The sequence below is a fragment of the Mus caroli genome, chromosome 4, assembly GCF_900094665.2.
Source record: "Mus caroli chromosome 4, CAROLI_EIJ_v1.1, whole genome shotgun sequence".
Lineage (NCBI taxonomy): Eukaryota > Metazoa > Chordata > Mammalia > Rodentia > Muridae > Mus > Mus caroli.
This window is the reverse complement of record NC_034573.1, coordinates 26,984,854-27,007,742: the sequence shown is the minus strand read 5'-3', so window position 1 is coordinate 27,007,742 and position 22,889 is coordinate 26,984,854. Positions and strand designations below refer to the sequence as shown.

At 44.6% G+C, this 22,889-nt stretch overlaps 1 protein-coding gene across 5 annotated transcripts in view; it reads right to left on the bottom strand.

The window, feature by feature from the left end:
- The window catches only part of Bach2 (BTB domain and CNC homolog 2), a 341,164-nt gene that overhangs the window by 22,709 nt on the left and 295,566 nt on the right, over window positions 1-22,889 (bottom strand). The window contains exon 1 of one of the 5 annotated variants that reach the window (XM_029476475.1): window positions 21,700-21,774. The exons of the other annotated variants lie outside the window; for them this stretch is intronic. The gene's annotated coding sequence lies outside the window, so the exon portion shown is untranslated. Of the gene's footprint in view, window positions 1-21,699; window positions 21,775-22,889 lie in introns of those variants that run through there. 5 annotated transcript variants of the gene reach the window in all.

Genomic DNA, 22,889 nt, shown 5'->3' with positions numbered 1-22,889 from the left:
CCACTTCCCCGTTCCATGCTTGCTTGAACTTTGTCTTGTTTGGTCTTGCCCAGGTTCATGTTGCTAGCAATGCTGTGAGTTCATATGTGCACTGTCTTCTTGTGTCTGGAAAACATTGCCTCCTTGAAGTCATCCATTACCTGGGGCTCTTACAGTCCCCCCCTCCATGTTCCATGAAGAGCCTTAACTCCTGGAAGGAGTGGCAGAAGTTCCATTTAGGGCTTGGAACTCTGAAGTCTCTAATTTTTTTGTATGTTGACCAGCTGTGTGTCTCTGTGTTAATCACCATCTGTTGCAAGGAGAAACCTGTCTGATGAGAGTTGAAGAGATGCACTGATCTACAGGCATGGCCATAAATTATTGGGGGGTCATCATTTGAATATCATTCCGCTTAGATGTAGACTGATATTAGAAGGTTGTTCTCTAAGGGACGTGAAATTTTTAGCTAGAAGTTCTTGCTTTCATTAACAGTGCCAGTGTGAGTTCCATCTCATGGGGTGGGTCTTGAACACAATCAGAAGGTGGTGAGTTATTGCCATAACATCTGTGCCGCTATTGTACCAGTGGGCACAGTTGCCAGGCAGGCCATTACTGTAGCTCTTAGGTCATTCCTGAAGCTCTCTGGGGTCTGTTAGGTGAGACTGATGATAACTCTTCTCTTCCATTTGTGTACACAGCACCTTTTAGCACCATGATAGCGAGGCAGTATTGATCAAACTTCCATGCTCATGACTCAAGCAGGTGGTGTCATTAGCACTAGAGTCCTACCACCAAGTTCTGAAAGACAATAGATATCATTGTTTGGGTAACACCTCAAAAATGGTGACCTACTCTTAGGGTTTGTATTTGCTAGCCTGTGCTATCTAGTTGGAGTATTATTTCCCTGTTATAGGGTGCTGTGGCTGTCAACTTGACATAAGGTTGAATTTCCTAGGAAAAGGGGACATTAACTAAAGAAATGCCTCATCAGTTCAGCCTGTAGGCAGGTTTGTGAAGAATGTTCTTGATTGATGTGAGAGGGTTCAGCCTCCTTGTGGGTGGTGCTACCCCTGGGGAGATGGTTGCTGAACAAATCTCTGAACATGGTCTGCTTTAGTTTCTGTCCTGATTTCTCCTCATGAGGAACTTTAAGTTGTAAGGTTAAACATTTTTCCTCCCCAAGTTGTTTTTGGTCATGGTTTTAATCACAGCAATAGAAACCTAACTGGAACATAGGGTAACTCCATTTAAACGTTTGATATATGTATATTTATATATTTTAAGGTACTTCCATGGCAGTAGCTGGCTTTTTCAAATCTGGTTATGCCTCTTAATTATTATTATTTTTTTGAATGTGTTGTGAGTGACTGTCTTCTATGTCAAGCAACTGCCCCATCTTGGAGCATTCAGCTGTGTTCCCCTGCAATATTTCATCTCAGCTAAGCTTGTTGGTGGTTTATGCCCCAGCATAGCAAGGCGATTCTTGCTGGAGTAGGCAGCTATATCCAACTGCTTCCTCCCATCTGGTGACTCTGCATGTGGGTTAGGGGAGGGGTTAGAGTGTGTGTGTATCATTCAGAGATATAGTATATATGGAAATAGAAAGAGTATGTATATATAGTATATATAGAAAGATTCTATATTCTCTATATCTCTGACTATATGTATATATACTTATTATGTATCAGTCAAGAAATACTAGATAGGGCTACAGGAAGCCCACACCACTGCTGGGTAAGGGTTATCAGGTACAGCTAGTTGGGGAAGGAGTCCCATACCCTGTAAGTAACCTCTCACTTACACTCTGTAAGGAAGCTGTAAACTCATGGTTCTCTAGAGGGAGCTTTAGGTGGATCACATTTCCGTTGGTCATTAGGACTCTGGGAAGAGGACTACACAATGCTTTATGTCTCTCCCTGGGAGAGAGTTCTAGCAACAGTATGGAACCACAAAAGATCCCGAAGAACCAAAGAAATCTACAAGAAAAATAGAGCAAGAAGCATTGTCTTACCCCCTTTACAAACATAACATAAACTGCATTAGCCCATAAGCAGCACTGTCAGGGCATTACACAGAACCAGACCAGGAGAATGGAACAGAGAGCCCAGAAATAAACCCATACATTTACAGACAGCTGATCTGACAAAGGTGCTAAAAACACACAGCAGGGAAAGAAAATCACTTCTGTAAGTGCTACTGGGAAAACTGTACGACTTTACAGCATGAAAACAGATCTGTGTCTCTCACCAGATACAAATATTCACTCAAAGTGTATGAAAGAAAGACTCAAACATGGGATCTCAAACTACAGAGAATGCATGGGAGTGTGCACGGAATTCCATTGTGTTGGGCTGGACTATAATGGTTTTGGATACTGGATATACTGCCTCATTTGGGGTATGAAGGAACAAAAGCAAAACTAGACCAAGGGGCATGTATCATAATAAAGACAGGTTCTACTTAGCAAAGGATTACAGAGTACAAAGAGATGTGGGAACATGTCTGCAAGTTCTACATTTACTAAGGACCAAAGGTAAAAAATAATAAGAGCAGCTATGACCCTTAACCTCAGCACTCCAGAAGCAGAGGCAGGCAGATAGATCTATGTGGATTTGAAATCAGTTTGGTCTACATAAGGAAGTCTACCTATGCTAGCCAGGGCTACATAGTGAGAGCCTGTCTCAAAAAATTATAAAAAACCCATCAGGATTGCTGTTATTAGAAGGGTGAAACTTAGTATGTGTTGGTGAGGCTGCAGAGAAAAGGAGCCATTGAGAATTCCCTAAAAAATGAAATATGAAACCCCACAGCTGGGTGTGTTTCCAAAGGAAATAAATACAGTATGTTTGTATCCCTGTACTTACTGCAGCACAATTCTCCGTAGCTAATTCTCTATAATAGATAGAGGAAGTACAGGATATGCACACAGTGGAATACAATAGAGCATAAAACGCACAAACCCTGCTATTTGTAACTACATAGATGGCCACATGGGAAGTTGTACAAGTGAAATCAGCCAGGCACGGAGAGGCATGATTGCAGTAGTTCACTCACATGTACAGTCTAGTGTAGATTTCATAGGCACAGAAAAGAAAATGCGGATGGGAAGGCTAGATGGCAGAAGGGATTGGAAGATGGTGGTCAAAGAACCCATAGCTATTAAATAAACAGCTCATCTGAGAGCCACCGTTCAGTGAGTAGTTAGTGACAATATGGAACATGCCTGAAAACTGACAAGAAAGCACACGTGTTATTATCACAGAATGATAACGAATGCATCTGTTAGTTAGCTTGATTCATCCATTCCACAGTGTGGCCATACTTCAAAACAGTATTTTATACATGAGACAGCCATACAAATTAATGTGCCCCTTAAAATCAGTAAGACTGGAGAGAGATTAGCTTATAAATTATAATCTAAGCCCAAGACAGGAAAGTCTGTTTGCACCAGAAAATTTCACAAGAGCCGACATCTAACTCTTCTTCCACACCCAGATGAATCCTGCCTTGCACACACAACTGTACTCGTCTTCTACGTGCAAGGCTTTGTCTAGGGAGTCACAGCCACTACTTGTGAAGCATCTCATGGACCAGTCCTGTGCTGGCGTGTAAAGTAGCCATGATGGATTCTACCTTGTACCCAGGAAACTGAGAGGTACAGAGGTAAAGGAACTTATCCAAGGTTGTACAATCTAGTGGGTAAGCAGGCAGGATGTAAACCCAGGACCCTTGACATAGGGCTGAGAGTGACGGACAAGCACATGGCTGTGACTGAAGCTTAGACGTGTAGAGGCCATACAAAGTGTGTGAAATTAGTTACTGTGTAAGAGTGTATGCAAGTCAACCCCAGAAGTGCTATCTCGAGAGTATGTGAACAGCTGTCAGCTGAGAAATCCAGACACACACATGAGAAGAGACTGATGGTCTGTTGGCCCCCAGAACACATACACTGGACACTAGGATGCAGTTGGTCTGCTTATGCTGTGGGTCTTGGGTGCATTCATATGATGAGCACATTTAAACTGCCACTGGAGAAACCCCAGGCAAAGGTCCAAAGGTACACACACACACACACACACACACACACACACACAAGCGCCTATTACACATTTTGGATAGTTTTAAACCCAGCAATTACTGGATTGTCTACATACTGGATTAGCCTCCATGTATCCAAATCTGCCTACACAATCTGCCTATTTTGAGGAAGCACTGAAACCCACTCATTGTATCAGATGGCAACTCTCCCGGTAGCAAGGTGAAGCCGTCCATCATAAAGCTGTGACTACATCTACACTGGCATTTACTCTTTGTTCCTAAGGAGTAAGTCTCTGATAATCGGAAAAAATAAGGGAGGGAGGCCGCGAATCATTCTCCAATGACCCATAAAATTGTATTTAAAAAAAGTAATGCTCATCAAGTAGGATGAAATGGTTAGAAATAGAAAACTAGTTCCTTTCCACTGCTGTTAACAAGCCCTGTGCCATCGCTGTGAAGGAAGTGGACGGATCTAGGTTAAAGCCCACTGGCCATTTAGGAATGTCCTAAGGGCATGATAAACAGTACTAAGTAACTCCATTGCTATCTGGCCCTGGAATATACAGCACCGACTACGCAGATGGTACTAGATCACACATCAGGAGCAGATATGGCATTCCGCGTGGGACTGAGACCGGGCAGGTTACAGGAACTAATCTTTCCTTGCTTTCTGTATCCTGCTGGCTACTGACCTTAGCCGCAATTGGTACACAGGAGGCAGCAGCACCAACCTGTAGGCATCAGCTCTGAGAGTAGTAAGACCAGGCCACCAAACTCACAGTGACACGAGCCAACACTCTGACAATGACAGGTTAGAATACTGGCCCTTAGCCCTTTACTCCTTGGGGTTCTGACTTCCCACTTCTATGCAGTTAACAAAAGGAAGATGGGCTAATGAAAACTCAAGCAGCAGAGCGTAGGGTCGATGCAATCTGAGGGATGGTGCACTCATTACCTCCAAAGGAACCCATCTTGCTGCTGGGTGGAGCATATGATAAGAAACACAGTTGGCCTGGAATATATATATATAAAGGCAGGGCAGAGGAAACCAGGACTTTTATGGGAATAATCAACTGATTTCTGATTGTATTTAAGGTGTGCTCCACAGGAGATGATTTTTCATGTCTAGTACCCAAACCATTGCTGAAGAGGTGACGTGTGTGTGTGTGTGTGTGTGTGTGTGTGTGTAACCTACTACTGTTGTTTTACTGAGTGGACATATTATCAGACTACCTCCGAAATATTAACGGTCAGAGAATTATCTTTTGTTAGTGAGCAGCAAAGGAAAGATTCATAACTGGTGATGAGAACAAGCCCTCAGCCCTCAATGAGATATTCACATCAACCCATCCCAAGGCTCTGGGAGCATCATGGAAGAGGGGGCAAAAAAATGGGGAGGAGTCCTGTAAGATGCTGCCTTCTGGTCACGAGATGGTCACGGCACTCATGAACCTTCAGCAGCTGGACTTACACAAATCCTCTAGGAGATGAAGTGGGCCCCACCCACAGCACGGGCGGGGAGTCATTTGTAACTGATGTCTGCTGAGGAAATGGGAATCACTTTTTTTGGGTAGGTGTGGCCATTAGTATGATTCTCATGCTCCTGCAGATGTGGGCGGGGTCCACATGCATAGGGCGATGGGGGGTATGTGGGTGGGCTCCATATGCACGGGATGTGGACAGCACTAATGGGACTCTGGCTCAGTGACAACAAATAAAGAAAAGGACACGAAGTCAGGAAAGGTTGTGTTAGGAGGAGGAAGGGAAAAACAGGGAGTGGATATGATGAAAATACACGGTGCGAAATGATCAAATATAAGTATTACATTTAAAATGGGGGTTGAAGGACTGAAGAGATGGCCCAATGATTAAGAGAGAGCACTCATCTTGTAGAAGACATTGGTTCAGTTCTCAGAACCGACATTAGGAGCTCAAACCTGCTTGAAACTCCAGTTCTAAGAGATCTGACATCCTCTTCTGGATTTCACAGGCACCAGCACACACATGGAAAACTAACACACACACACTCTCCCCCCCCTCATACCCTCATACACACACACACACACACACACACACACACACACACACAATTTTTTAATGGGGGCTGGGGATTTTTATGGGTCTAAGAACACCCTTTTCTACTTAAGCCACGCAGTTGAGGCTTTGTTGTTGAGTTTCGCAGCATATATATATGGCTGTGGCGGGAGCTCATTTGAAGGCCGATCAGATGAAGTGGGAGATGTGGGGTGACTCGCCTGGAGGGCTTGTATACTCCTCAATGTCTCTTAACTACAGCCTTGAAAGCATGGACACCTGCATCTCCAGAGGCATTATGGGAACTGTGCCAGTGCAGGACCTGGGAAGATGAAGGTAGTGTGGCTATGCTTCTGGACTTCTTAAACTCAGGCTGCTGACCACGCCTGTAGGATGCACTTCCCTAGCAAAACACTTGTGACTGCTCGCTTTCCATCGCCACAGTACAACTTTCTGTTCTGCAAGACAAAGGCTGTTTTACCCCAGACATAGCTGTTATCTTTGTGGTCTGGGTTGTTTATTGCTAATGTCTGTCTTGACTGTTTTTGTCCCTAACACCTACTTACTCAGTTAAAACTAACTTGACCAGACAAAAATGTAAATGAGGTATATACGTTTTAAAAAGTCTCTAGAAATTCATAAAAAATGAAGTATAGTCTTAATTATTTTCCATTAGTTTAAAAACAGACTAAATTCCTCTTTTAAGACCACACATTCAGGGCTGGGGCACAGCTAGTGACAGAGCATTTGCTTACTATGTTAAGAAAGTACCACTGGCACCACAAACCACAAAGATAATGCATCAATACTAATTTTTCTACAAGTGATGGTATCATTTTTTATTAAAACATTAGTGCCCAAAATAAGGGGTTTAGTTGTCATATTTTCGTATATTGTCTTTCTTTTTAAAAAAAGTTCTTTCTTTCTTTCTTTCTTTCTTTCTTTCTTTCTTTCTTTCTTTCTTTCTTTCTTTCTTTCTTTCTTTCTTTCTTTCTTTCTTTCTTTCTTTCTTTCNTTTCTTTCTTTCTTTCTTTCTTTCTTTCTTTCTTTCTTTCTTTCTTTCTTTCTTTCTTTCTTTCTTTCTTTCTTTCTTTCTTTCTTTCTTTCTCTCCATCTCCCTCCCTCTCTCTTTCTTTCTATCTTTCGTTTACATATATGGATGGGTGTTTTGCCTGCTGTAAATCTACGCTCTACTCACCTGTAATGCCTATGGGGGCCAGAAGAGGGCATCTGATCCACTGGGATGTGGAGCCTGCACACGTGCTGGGAATCAGATTTGTATCATCTGGAAGAGCATCCAGGGCTCTTATCTGCTGTGCCATCTCTCTAGCTCCTTTGTTGTCTGTCTGTCTTTTCTTTCCTGCCTGCTTTTGTTGTTGTTGTTGTTGTTGTTTTTCGAGATAGGGTTTCTTTGTTAGCCTTGGCTGCCATGGAACACACTTTGTAGACCAGGCTGACCTTGAATTCATAGACATCTGCCTGCCTGGAGCATTCACCATCATGCCTGACTCCTTTGTCTTTCTTAATCTCTTCTTCCACTCCTGTTCCCCCCTCCCGCTTGTGCCCTTTTTTTCCTACATGTCACACATGTTTCATGATCTCATCTTTTAAAAGATTTTTCTATTTATTTTTATGCATATGAGTACACTGTAGCTGTACAGATGATTGTGAGCTTTCATGTGGTTGTTGGGAATTGTATTTAGGACCTCTGCTCACTCCGATCAACCCCACTTGCTCCAGTCAGCCCTGCTTGCTCCTGGCCAAAGATTTATTATTATACATAAGAACACTGTAGTTATCTTCAGACGCACCAGAAGAGGGCATCAGATGTCATTAGGGTGGTTGTGAGCCACCATGTGGTTGCTGGGATTTGAACTCAGGACCTTCAGAAGAGCAGTCAGTGCTCTTAACTGCTGAGCCATCTTGCCAGCTATTTTCAGGTTTTAAAGACATGTTCATGTTGATTTACATGGTGGCGGCACCAAATTACGAGTCTATGGCAGCGGCACCAAATTACAAGTCTACAGCCTCACCAACATTTACTGTTATTTGTCACACCTAATCTTAACTTTCTGTTGTTAATACTTGTCTTATTTTCTCCCCAACACCTTATGCTATACAAGTACAAAACAGTGAGGTTGTATGTGTTAGACTAATTAACCTTGCTACTAGGATGAATTTATTAAGGCAATCAACCTTTCTGATCATTTTAGTATAATTTAGACAAAAGTGTAGTGGCTTGAATGAAAATGGCTTGAATGCTTGGTTCCTAATCGGCAGAACTGTTTTTGAAAGGACTACTAGGTATGGCCTTGCTGGAGGAGGTGTGTCACTGGGGGTGGCATTTAGGTTTCAAAAGGCTGTGACAAACCTGACGATGCTGTTTTGGGGAATGTGTAGGCTCTTAGGTTTCGAACTAGAGAAACATTTGAATGCTGTAAGTGGGGCTTAATGAACCATCCTCATAGGAACTTGGAAGTCAGTAATGCTGAGAGCAATGTGGCAGAGTCAATATTAGCAACCGAGCTAGAGAAGATTCTTGTGGCATTTTGATAAAGAACGTGGCTGACTTTTGTCTTTGTCCTAAGAATCTACCTGAGGCTAATTATAAGAGTTTTAGATTAATGGTGTTGGCAGGGGAGATTTCAACACAACCTATGATTGGTTGTGTCACATGGTTATTAGTGATCACTCTTATGCAGATTTACAATGAAAAATAGCAAGCAAGGCAAAAATATAAAACATACAATTTGAGGAGAAAAAAAAATACAAGGGAGTGAATGTAATGTTGGAGCCATGACTTGTGCTCAAAGAGAAGAGAAACTTAAAGAAAAGCCTGATGCTAAGTGGAATAAAGGGAGTGGTGAGATGCCCCCATCCCCCAGCTAATCCTACAGCCTCTGAAAGAAAAAAGCCCAAAGGATTTTCTCCACCTAAAAGGAAACTGTAAGAGAGATCTTATGCAAATATAATTCAAGAAGGGGGCCAGATTCCAGTCCAAGGAGGCAGCTGAACTTGGTAGCATTGGCCATGTGGTTCTGGATTCAGAGTCATGAAGGATACAGGATAAAGATGGTTCAGAATCTTCCTCAGACATTAAGGAAAGCCACTGAGGTCAGGTGTGTGTCAGGGGAGACCCTGCACGGAGAGGCCATTGCATGAAACTGCTAAGGTGAAGCCTGGGTTATGTTGGTGACTCCAAGATGCTGGAGATGAGAGAGGCATGGGATACTTGCCAAGAATTGCTGATGACAGGGCATGCAATCAGCCTAAGAGAGAGAACTGTGTTGTAGTCAGCAAAGCTGGAAGGAGTGGGAGATCTGAAGAGCCGTCTTAGCTTTTGACAGCAGACATGAAGTTACAGGATTTTGGAGTTTACCTTGCTGTGTTTTGGTCTTGCTTTGGTCAGAGTGTCCTCACTGTACCCCATCCCTCCCTTTTGGAATGGTAATGTGTATTTTGTTCTACTCTGTGTTGGCAGTACGTAAGTTGCTTTTTGAACAAGGTATTACAGTTAAGGTATTGCCTTGAGTCTCAGAAGAGACAATAGACTGTTAAAGAGTGCTGATCCCATGGAAGACTACAGAGACTTTTGGAGTTGGATCACGTGCATTTGCATCTTGATATGGCCACAAACCTGTGGAGGCCAGGGAGTAGAGTATGGTAGTCGTTTGAATGAGAATAGCCTCCATAAGTCTCATATATTTGAATGTTTGGTCCCTAGTTGGTGGAACTGTTATGGGAAGGATTAGGAGGTGTGGCATTTTTTGGAAGAAGTGTGCCACTTGGGGCAGCCTTTAAGGTTTCAAAAACTCCTGCTAGGCCAAGACTTTCTCTGCCTACAACCAGGAAATAAGCTTTTAGCTATTGGTCCAACCCTAAGCCTGGCTTCCTGAGTTGGCCTCAAGTGATACCTTTGTCTTAGCCTCCCAAGTAGCTGAGACTACAAGTGAGTGCCATTAAGAATGGCCTAAACTATTTTAATTGTAATTCAAGGTTTCATATATCCACGGCTGGTCTCAAACACACTATGTAGCTAAGAACGACCTGATCTTCCTGTCCCCACCTCCTGAGTGTTAGGATTCTAAGTGGATACTACATGTCCATTTATGTCCATGTATGAAGGTAGGGGGGCTGTTCTTGTCTGAACTGGTTTGAGGTGCATGGGCAATAAGGCATGCAGCATCTTCTAACTGAATTTTTAGGGAGATGCCCCTATTTACAATCTTATGTCTAAGCGTAATTGTGCATTATGGGAAGGGAAAGTTAGAAACAGGTATAAGCTACAATGTGGGAGCTGGGAATGCAGAGAAGCCAGTACGCTTGACCACTGAGCCATCTCTTCAGTCCTGCTGTCACTCTGGAAACCCCATCTGATCTGTGTGGAACTGTGAAAGGCAGCCTGTTTTCTGGATGAGCTAACTTTAAACCTTGGAGACCCAGCAGGTGTTCCTGCCAGGGATGGAAGGTGTTGGCCACACCCCCCAGTCACCAGGCTCCTGACATGAAGCCTCAGTTCCATAATTCAGTGGCTATCAGTCATGTAAGGCAACACCCCAAGCCCCTGGTATTCTGTCTGGACTTCACCCTCACAGTTACCTGGCAACAGCCACGTAAGCCTGGCCCGCTATAAAAGGGGTTGCTTGCCCCCACTCCCTCTCTTACTCTCTTGCCTCTCTCTTTTGCCCTCTTGTTCCCCTTTCTCTGCATCCCCCCCCCCCTTTCAACATGGTCATAGCCAGCCTCTACTTCTCTACTCTCTCCCTCTCTCTGCCTCTACTACCCTCTTAGCTCGCATTCCCTAATCTCAGGCCTGCCTGAGAAAAGGGGTATGTTTCATTTATCACAACTTTCCGCCATAACAATAAATCCCAACTAGAACCAGCCAGAGCTTTACTCCTGTCCCCTTTCCTTTGGCCCAGGGTTAGAGCCAGCTCCGCAGGTGGCCCCCACTCTGTTCTCAGCTCTTCTGCAGCACCCAGCCGTGGGTGTCTGCGGTGTCCAAGCGTTTGAGAACCTGTTGTCCCTCGGCTTCCATGCAGGCCCAGGGACCCCAGCGATGTCTGTGGTGTCCGAGAGTTCCCGTCGAACTCTGGCAGTTCTGGGTGGGGAGCGAGCAGTCAAACTTCTGGAGTCCCGCCTCCAGGAGTGGCCCTAGCCCAGTGGCGGACTGGATGCGGGACCCCATTTTAACCCACAGATCTGTTCTTTTGCACTTATGTTGATACTTCTCTCACGTGTGTGGATCTTTATTTCATTTCTGATTAATAAGCCAAGGACTCGGAAACCGCTGGTCCAGACTCTCACTACAAGTCATTTTTACTTCTATGGTGCCGAGGCTGGGTGCTTATAAATGTTCTTTACTGGCTGACTTCTGGATTCTGCAATAACCATGCATGGGAGGCATGGTTCCTTGTCTCCTGTTCTCTCCTTTCACTGGGGTGATGTGTTCTGGAGGAGACCTAGCCTCAGCTCACTGGTAAACTGTCTCAGGTTTATTCCTGAGTCTCCCATCTCTGCTCATGGGTCCATTTCTTTTCCTCCAGCTACAGGACTTGCAGATGCTTCCTGAAGTCATTAATAACTGGATTAACAATCTCTCCCTTTTTAATTCTTATTTCCCAACACCTGTGCAAACAATTCCTTCCTTTCTAGACCAATTTAAAGAAAAAAACCTTGTTATTGTTTTCAATTTTCCTGACTTAATCATTCTTTTTTTTTTTTTTTTTTTTTTTTTTTTTTTCTGGCAAGAAGACTGGAGCCTAGCCGGGCGGTGGTGGCGCACGCCTTTAATCCCAGCACTCAGGAGGCAGAGGCAGGTGGATTTCTGAGTTCAAGAACAGCCTGGTCTACAAAGTGAGCTCTAGGATAGCTAGGACTATACAGAGAAACCCTATCTCGAAAAACAAAACAAAACGAAACAAAACAAAACAAAAACAAAAACAAAACAAAAGACTGGGGCAGCAGGGACTTACTAAAGTCACATGACTATTAAAGTATCCTTGCTACTAAGGTCACATGGTTTAATTCAAGTCTTCTGACTGTAGAGTTCAACTTCTAAGCTCTTTTCCTACTTAAAAAAAAACAAACAAACTATGAAGTGAGATGGAATAGAAATCCTATTTAATGTGGAAACATGTTATTATAAGTTCCCTTATATTCTCCACAGCATTCAGTTGTATTTAAGTCTACTTAAAGACGTTTGGCCAACTGGATGTGGTACCTCTTTGGGTATCTACAAGGGTGAATTTCATACTTGGTTTTATTGTTATTTGCATGAACTAGATTCTGGACCTATGTCCTACACTGGAGATAACTGCCATGCTCCTCTCTTGCCCAGAGAAACTCTTCCTTTCACTTTCATGTCTCTCTCTCTGGGTTTAGTAGGTGGGCTTGGATGCTGGATGGGCGGGTCATCTACGGAAGCAGTTAGATGCCCTCTTCTCACCCAGAGAGCCTATAAGAAGCCAGCAGGTTCAGCTCAACATTAGACTTTAGAATCTGGGAGATGTTTGTTATAATTAACTTGACAGGATCTAAAATTACCAAAAAAACCCCAGGCATCTGGGCACGTCGGTGAGGATTCTGTCAGGTTGTGACCCACCCTAAATGTGGAAACACCATTCCCTATGCTGGGTGCCCAGAAATGCATAGAAAAGGGAAAGTGAACTGAGTGTAAGCATTCCCCTCCCCTCTCTGTGCTTCTTTACTGAAGATGCAACATGACCAGCTGCACCCTCAGGCTCTGCCTACCAGGACCTCTCTGCCATTACGGAGCATCAAACTGTGCATCAAATCAATCAAATCTTTCCTTCCTTGAGCTGCCTTTGTCAGGGCCACCACATCACAGCAGCAGGAAAAGGAACTAAGACAATGTCAAAGAACACATGGCATTTTGGTAGAGAGGTACATGGTACCAGTGCTTTGCCCCCAGGTTAGAAAGGCAGCCTGGGAAAGCTGGTGTCCAGAGGGAGCTTCAAGTGTATCCTCTGTCAGGGTTGGCTGGCTCAGAACCATCACAGGGTTTCATTACCTCTTTCTGTACTTCTTTGGGCATTTCATGGCAAGGAAAGCAAGCATGTGTTGTCATCTTTCCTGACAACTGCCAACGTCTTGAGCCAAGGAGCCTTCACTTCAACTGGGCAACTCTATGCCTTAGCTCACCCCTCATGTGAGGCACGTGTTATTTTCTCTTTCAGGTAAAGACAGTTACATTTCCCCAAGTAAGTGGCAGGCAGAAGTTATATCAGATATAAATATATTCATATTTACCCTAACAGCATACAATGAAAATAGAAGCTCTCCCTTCTGAACGATTATGCAAGGGAGTTCATGGAACAATTTTTAGAATGCGATTTCAGTATAAGTACGGAGCCTAAAATAGAAATAAAACAGTAGCATTTTACACTTTGCAGTGTAAAATGAAAGCGAGAAGCTCCCACTCACTAGGAAATGAAGTAGTAAAACGTGCACCAGGGTTTATAGTTTCATTCGAAAAACCACCCCCAAAGATCTATTTTTTAAAAGATGTATTTTAAAAAATTACCTCATTTCCATGCTGATGGACCTTCTTCCCACTCAGAAACCCATCATCTCCCTAGACCAGAACTTTCTGGAATCAAGGCCTGTTTTTACCCTATCAACCTCTCTTATTATTTCAAACTGTCAATCACTTGATTGATGTCCAGAAAATACTAGACATGATGAGCGGCCCCAGTGACGATGGGCAGAGACCCTCATTAGAGTCCTTCACATCAGGGCTAGAAATGCCATGAACCAGCTCTGAGTCTTCTCCTCCATCACCTTCTTATCAGAAACCGTGGCCTGAGCCAGGGCCACCATCATGCGCTGTAGGGCGTAGCCCACTGCCAGTCAGTCATATTTTGAGGAATGTGGGTGAAGATTTATTCCCCACAGTTATCATCTCTCAGCCCTGTGCTTTCCACTGTGTGTCGATGCTCAGCCAAGTGCTCACCTTAACCTCGCATGATAAAAATTTTGACCTAAGAATATATGATACACTTGTCTAGATATTCCAGAAATATTCCCATTACAAAAACTGTTCTTTGGGTTTCTGAAGATTCATCCCACCCTCAAAAAAAAAAAAAGCCTCAAAATTTCTGATTTCAAGTTTTCAGATGATAGTCTAGGCTCTATAATTCCTCAAAGGTTTTGACAATGACACGCTGTAAGACAGTCGTGTCTAGTTACTTTCTTTCTGTAGTTTGGTGTTTAATTCATCTAGATTGGGGGGTGCAGGTGCTTTCTTATTGTCTGCAGACCCAGGGCTTCTAGGCCTTATCCTTCCCTTACTTTTTGGTCTAATGCTTAACAGACAGGAGAAGTTAATTCTGGGCTCTTTGCTACCCTCAGCACCACAGTCTGAACTAAACAGAATTGCTGGCATGATCACCATTATTAATAGAAACAAGGTATTTGTGTGAACTTTGCTGTGGGTATTCTTAGCCCTCAAGAATCTCATTTCCTTAAATATATACAAAACCATTATGTTCTTCAAAAACACTTTCAAAATGTCTTGAATCCTAATCTATAAACCTTAAATATGTAAGGGACCCTTCAGGACACTGGGTTTGGTAAAGATTTCTTGGATATGACATCAGAGCAGAGGAAACAAAGCAAAACTATTCAAGGGACACTGCCTTAGGAACACTGTCCATCAAAACATGCAACTGACAAAGTGCAAGCTGATGTAAGGAGTGGGGAAAATCTATGAAAATCATTTACCTGAGAAGGGGTTGTTCACACTATGAAAGAATTCCTAGAAGTCAACAACAGCAACAACAACAACAGCAAAACCCCTCAATAATCTAATTTAAAATGAAGACTTCAAGTTGGCACTTCTTCAAAGATAGACAAATACGCAACAAGCATATGAAAAATGCCTACTACTAACCATCAGAAAGATGCAAATCAAAACTGTATGAAGTATTAACTCATTAGGATGGCTATGCTTGACAGTAACAGGTGCTGACATAATATGGAGAAACTGAATCCTTGTAAACAGGCGATTGTAAATTGAACCAAAAAGGAAGATGACAGGAAAGCTCCCATAAGGAAGAAAAGGAGAGCTGCTGTGTGATTCAGGAGTTACTCTTCTTGGTGAGCATCCAGAAGAGCCAACCCAGAGCGTTAAATAGGATCTGCACACTTACGTCACAGAGACACTAGTTGCACAAGCCAAGAGGGGAAGCAACTCAAATGTCTGTCCACTGACAGATGAAAAGGTCAGTCAATGACGTATACACAGTGAACCCCTTCCACCCGCCACAACACGGACCAATGACCATGTTCTCCTGTGTTCTACTGACTGAAGGGATTTCTGGTGGCAGTTCATATGGGTGACATTCAGTAGCACACCTCTCCTTTGGTTTAGTTTTGTAAGGGGGGACGAGAGCGTGACACTCACTATGGACTACATGGCATTACTCCGTGCTTTCTCATCTCTTCGTGCTCCCCAGAGAACCCTGTCCTCAGGTTTCTGGACTCAACCCTCAAATGCACAAAGCTGCCCTCCTCTTTCTAATTACTCCCCTCCCCACTTCTAATGGAAACACATTAGAAGCGCGATGCTGCTTCTTCACTAGGTTGCTTAGGTTACGTATTTATGACCATGCTAGTAAGCTAAACCTCAACATGTAAAAGTTAGTCATGCTGGAGCTGGAGAGATGGCCCAGAGGTTGAGTGAGTGCTGCTCTTCCAGAGGACCTGAGTTCAGTTCCCAGCACCCAGACTTCAGCTCTAAGAGACTCCATACCCTCTCTGGTCTCTGTAGGCCCTCATACACATGCACACATGCATGGTCTCTGTAGGCACTCACGCCTACTATGCATGCACACATCAAAATACATAACTTAAAATAAATTTCCTCTACTTTACACATAGATGGAGGATAGGACTATCCCCATCTTTCCTCCTTCCTGGGTTTCTCTGGCTATTGACTGCTTGTCCCTATCAATGCCAAGCTTGTGAGCTTCTGTCATCATTGAGCTATGAGTTCAGCAGGAAACTCATCTCCCCTATTCCCCACCATTTTCAATGTAAATCACTCATCATAGGTTCTCAGTAACGATGGGCCGAACTGAACTGAGCTAGCTCTAGCACGGGCTACTGTGGCAAGCAGCTTGAATCCTCCTCTCATGTTTATCCATCACATATTTGAAGTCACATGTCCTGCCTACATTCCTGAAAGAAATGAAGTCATATTTTCCATCTGAAATAAATATAAAAATTTTGGCAGATCACATGTCTCTGATGAAGAGTGTTATTTTCCTTCTTGACCTCTGGAAGCAATAGAGTACGTATATCACCCTTCCTCCAATTAGCCTCAAGGGCCTAGTGCACCAAGGAAGGACCACTAGTCAAACGGGGAAGGCTTCCCTAAGCCACTCATCTTCTTCCAGTTCCTCCCTTTGTTTGCAAAATAGGACTGAGCTGGGCAGGACAAGGGGATGCAGAGAATGTGCTTGGAAGGGTGAGAGACATGCAGAGCCCTTGCCTTTGCAATGCAAGTTGGGGCTTGCAGTAAGGACAGAGGCATGGCGGGAGTCCTACAGAGGCTTCTCCAGCAGAGATCTTAGTGCTTCAACAGTCTTTGTTTTTCTTCACTTTCCTGACCACCACATGAAAGTAGGAGAGGCAAGCTGATGGCATTACTTGAGGTTGTGACAACAAGGTTGCACAACAAGTTAGTAAAAAAAAAAATATGTAAAAATTATTATTTTTCTCTCCAAAGGGATTGATTTCTGTTCTGTTTTCACCATGGTCTGTGTCAAAGGAAGACATTTAAGATTGGTGCAGGCACCATCTGTACTCTTAAATAGAGTCACACAGGAACTGGTCAATGGTTGTCCTAAAGCCAAAGGCCAGGCAGACAGAGGGTAAAACTTTGCTGGGTTGGAGACGTTCTGATGACACAACAATCACATGTTTGGATCAGAACACAGGTCAGGGCTGCCACCCAGCCTCCTCACTCCCTTTCTGCCTAGCTGAGCTCTATGCTTTGTGTGTGAGAACGGAGTGGCAGTTCTGGGATGCCAGGAACATAAGCTTGCAAATACTAATAGCAGGGACTGGGGCAAGTCTTTACTGGGAGGTGTAGTGACTCCAGGACTTCAGGTTGCTGGGGCATGAAGACAAGGCCCTGTTTTTGCCAACTGTGTCATTTCTGGTAGCAGCAGAGCTGAGGCACGAGAGGCAGATATTTCCAACAATGACTGTGGTTGGTCATATCCAGTTTCTGTGGGGCTCTGTGGGGCTGAAACATGCTCTTCACAGTATCTTCAGAGATGCTGTGAAGGGGAAATGACCACAGGTGCACCCAGAATGTACCTGGGAGGCTGCTCTGGGGCCATCTATTTTGGACATACTGGGAATTATTATGCAAGAGCTCTTTACTCATAACTTCCAACTGGGAAAATACCTTAAAAAAAAAAAAACAACTTTAAATAAGGATATCCAAATATCCTGAAAATGAACTTTTTTTGTTTTTCCGAAATGCCAAACCTCAAGAACACCAGGTGGTCTCCTTTTGGGTGATTCAAACCATTTGTGAACATGTTGTTAAAGATGCAGGTTGAGGTTCCCACCGTACTCAGGAGTGTTCCAGTGTTTTGATGGAACTGTAGTTACTGAAGGTGAGAGTCGGGGAACTTCAGGAACCACGGTGAAAACCATGCTGGCCAGGACGCACTCTTCTGCTGTAAGCTTCTGCTTTCTGGATGGCAGGAGTCGCAGGGCTCACTCAATACATTTTAAAAGCAGCCACCTTTCAGTGTGGCACAGCTCTGAAAACCTCAACTAAGCTCGAAAGTGTCCGGACAGTATTATTATTTTATTCTGTAATCAGTATGGAAGACCAGGGCTTCACAATTTCTAGGTTGCATCACCACTGTAGGGAAAATGTAAGCCAAATCAGAAGTCACGGCCAGGTCCCTGCCCACGATGCTCCTTCCTGCTGATGCCTTATCTGTCTCCTCTCTCCCCATACTTCCATGATCTCTCTGGAGTGTCAGAGGAAGGTTGGAGAATCTCTGAGTGAACGTTCCTGACACAGTCTGTTTGAGAAGGGACTCCCTTCTTTCTGCCTTCCTTGTATGACTTCCAAAAATTCCCTCAATCTCATCATTTTGGTGTTTCTAGTTGTCTTCTCTAACCACGCTAGGCCTTGCTTTTGACTTCTAGCATTTACTGGAGCTGTACTAAGTACTTAGATGCACTTGGGCCTTACTGCTCCAATAGCCAGCCCTGCGGCAATGGTACCTATGGAAACTGTGGAGGACAGAGTGGGGTGTCCATCGGCAGAGAATGAAGGAGCCAGGAGAAATCTCTATAAAGGAGGTGCCAGTTCAATTGGTGCCTTCTTTTTTTGACCTGGGCAACAGACACTACTAGCAGACCATCATGTAAGAACTGTTTTCCAGTGTTCTTTCATATCATCTGAATATTCCACAATATCTCTCTAGATAATGAGTTCTTCAACTTAAAAGTTTTCATGTGCCTCCTGCATGGACTATACTAAAAGTTTATTAAACATATGCACAGTGAAGACGATTCTGTAAATTTCAGAGGACGATAACATCAGCAAAAGGTCACATTTTCCTATCAAATCAAATACTACTCTACTGGACAAAGGTCAAGTGACAGGAAACCACCAGATCATAAAGAAATGCTCACTTTGTATTTTTTCTGCATGAATTCTGAATAAATTAGGTAACTTTTATAAATAAGATGTTACTAATTAACCAGCACAAAATATTACTTGAACATTCATTACACTGGGTCATAATGTAAACTTGACAGAAGCAAAAAAAAAAAAAATTCTATCGTGGAGGAATTTAGACTGTGCAGACGGCACATGAAACAGGTGTAGCAATGTTCGCCCATACCATTGCTAAAGTTCCTGGGACAATAGATGAGAGGAAGAGCGTGAGTGTGTTCTCTAACATATTAAGCTGAAACAGAAGCAGGCTGTGTAATGAGAGGGCACAGAACTAACACAAATCAGTCACCGCTCTGCGCACACAGGGATCCTGACTTCAGTAAAGACACAAGAACAACCTCGTGGCTTTCTAGGAAAAGACCTTCCGTAAACACCCGGAATGAGTGTCTTCCTTCTGTCTCGAAAGAGGCAACAGAACACAAAGGGCTTGACACCTTGGGAAAGCCAGGCACTGCGCACGACACCACAGAGCAGAGCAGATGGGTGCTCAGAGAGGACATACTCCGTCAGAGCTGCAGCTCAAAGGGCAGCAGCCTGCGAGCTCGTGGGAAAGTGAAGGTGCGGAGAGTGAACTCTGTAAACTGAACTGTACTGTTCTCAGTCTGCTAAGTTGGAAAACTTTAGATTTGGGCAAGCCATCCTAGGTCAGCACGAGAAAGGAAAGGAAAGTAGGAAAGACGATGTGATTAGCAGGCAAGGTATTTTGGAAAGCAACACACGGTGAACTGGAAGGATTATGAAGTGCCTAAGAAGAAGCCATGTAATCAAGAAAAAAGGCAGCAGGGTCAGCCTTCGGAAGACCAGTGATATCCTGGCTCTCCTCATGAAGAGTACGGGCTATAATGCTGTCCCTCCATCACCAGGGAAAGCCCTGTGTCCTGTCTCAGGCCTGTGTGCCTGAAAGGATGCACAACATGGCCAGGCTCTGAAGAGCATTCACATTGCATCTTTTGGTGGGAAAGGTGCATATCTGCTCCTCACCGTGACATAGGCCAGCTATTACAGGACTTTGTCTGGTGCATGTTAGGAGTAGACTATCAGAGGGGTTATTCCTGCACTAGACTGGGTGATGAGGTAACCAGCAGTATGAATAGACCAGCATACATGGTTCCCTATGTCCTCAGGGAGACATTGCAAAAAGTGTAGTTATCAAGTGCTTTTTTGGGCAATGCCACCCCCCGCTTTTTTTCTGGGAAGCAGTTCATCCCTTAGAAAGGATGCCAGGCTCACGTCTTCCCAGTGCCAGCACCGCCCCTCCTCACTCAGTCAGGCTGCACTGCAAATATGAAGAAAAGATTTTGTTGCTGGTTTCCCGTGGATCTTCTAATAAACCGTGCTGAGCTGGCTGGTGGCTTTGTTCAGCTGCTCAGACCCCCACCACCCAGTCAGTGCCAATTCTGAGAGCGTGCTCTTCTTGCTAAAGGCAGGCCAGGCCAGGAGAGGGAGCAAGAGAACACAAGATATTCCTATATCTGGGTCACAAGGAAAAGTCAGAGGGTGAGACTGGAGAGGCAAACTGCCTCAAACAAACGCTATGCTTTTCTGGGGGTGGGGAAGGTACTCTGAGCCTGTTGTTTGTCCATCACCTAGAGGATATTTTTTCTTAGCTGGTTACTCGAGGCTGGTTTTTAATGGTTGACTGGATTGTACTGGAAGAGGATTTTATGAGTTGCCAACTTGACCAACAAGTACCACCTTAAGACAGACACTCTGTAGTTCTCCTGGCTCGTGGTCACCACAAGGTACAGTGATTCTGGAGCGAAAGTGCCAAAGGAAGATATGTATGGATTAGGTTCATAGGCTGAGGTGTCACTCACCCAGGAAAGGCTATGTGTCCCCTACAGGGACAATGTTGGTGACAAATAACTTTACAAAGTACAGTACAAATCACTTCCTTTAACAAATTCATTCCAGCCATCTTCTGTGGTTCCATTGCTCGGGGAGGGGGGGCAGTGTGTGTGTGTGTGTGTAGGGGCCGGGAGAAAGGGAGACACACACTCGCACGCGCACACACACACGCACACACACCCCAAAAAATGAAGAAAGAGTACCTCGCTAGTGAGGATCTGGACTAACGAGACAGGACAAGTCAGCAGATCTTACAAGCTAATAACAGGCAGGATGTGGTAAGGATAGAAAGCTGCTGGTGGAAGGGCATCTAACCCCGAGGGAGTGGTACATAGGCTGTTGGAGCTGGCAGAAAGCAATGTGCAATGGCATAGGAGAGACTAGGGCACAGGGCTTGTGGGGCAGGACTCCGGCAGTAGGGGAGGAGGAACTAAGACGCTGGAGAGGAGGGAGCAGACCCCAGACTGGAAAGGCCATTCTGAACCCCAAAAGAGGTTGGCAGGCCATGGGGAGGCACTGCAGTGTGCCATGCAGGCGAGCATTAGGGGGACCGGCCTAGGCAGGGACAAACCAGTTACGGAAGTCCAGGAGAGCTCCCACTGTGGCTGGAACACAGGCAGCACTGGAAGAACACAGGGCCTAGGGAGGCCAGGAGGAGGAAGAGTTGGCAGTCGTTAAGAACAACCTACCAGCCAGTTCAAGACCTTGGATGGCTAATGCAACTCCCCACTGCTCCTAGTTAACCAGAGTCACAACCTGGACACAGCACTTACGGAAATGAGTTCCAGCTGGAAACCATGTAGGCTATTTTTACCATGTAGTGGCTACAACAGGAAATATACAGAGATTCTCAAACAGCCAAGGCAGGCAGGTGATGGAAGACAGGGTGCAGTCCTGTAGCCTACAGATTTCTTGAAGGACCAGCCATTAAGGTCAGTCACTCATTCTGTGCTCCAGGGACTGTCGGATACAGGAACCGCACAAACAAATGAAGCAAAAGCACCCATGGAACTCGAGGATCCCCTCCTCCCTCTCTCAAAACTTCTGAGACAGGGTCTTACTGTTTAGCTCTGCTGCTGTGGGATGCTGGGTAAACCAGGTTGACCTCAGACTCAGGGAGACCCACTTGCTTCTGCTGCCCAGGTGATAGGATTAAAGCCATGTGTCATGAACCTGTTCTTAAACTAAAACATTATACAGATGAGCAGAATTTAGGTGAACTAGCACAGTGAGATGGTATGTCGAAGGCAGCCATCGCCAGGGTTGAGAAGAAGGCAGGGGAGAGGCAGCTCTCCTGGGGCAGTCTGTGCCCCGGAAGCGTCTTCCACCAGCCGCTGTGTAGAATTTGACCTCCACACTGGGCTTTCTGTCTCATGCCTCCCTCTCCAAGAGAGGTGTACTGAATCCAGTAGGTCAGCCAGGGTGGTCTCCCATCTCAGGATGCTCTTGTCATAGCAGACCCATAGCCATGTAGGGTGCCACCTGCATCGGCTTTAGGGACCAAGGACACAGGCAGCTCTGGGGTGTGTGTGGCCCTGCATAACACAACGATTACTGTAACATTCCTGAGGTGTCAGGTGTCTTTTGGGGACCCTGACAGAAGTAGGTTTATCTAAGTTTAGTTACCCAAAAAGCAAGGTCTCCAGGTAAGTGACCTGAATTGAAGAGAGACATTTGTGGGTGAAATGAAAGAAACATGGAGATGATTTATTCCAATTTCAGGTGTTTTCTCTTACCATTGTAAACTGCTCTTCAACTTCTTTTTTTTTTTCCCCACATCATTCCTTATATAAACCTACATTCCTAGTTTAGGTTCACGATGCCTTCTGTGTGGTTCCTGGGGACCTTGAGCTACAGGGGAGGCCGTTCCCCAAGGGTGTGCAGCGGCCAGGCAGGAGACCCTGGACTTCATCTCCCCAGCTGTTAAAAGCACAGACGATCTTATTTGCTTATTGAGTATTAACTGTTTCCATCTCTGATGTGAGGATTCAGAACCTGGGCCATGGAGCCGGGCTGTCTGAAATGATATCCAATATCCTCAGTTGAGGAGCTGACAATGTAGCAATTTAATGAAACGTTCCTGCCTCAGTTTTCTTATTTGGCATGTGGCAATTTAGTATCCGAATCCTATAGAGTCCATGTGCTAAATGTGTGTAGGAGAACCCAATGCACCAAAAAGTAACTGTCCAAAAAGGCTGCCAGCACCATTACCACCACCACCACCACCACCACCACCTCCACCACCACCACC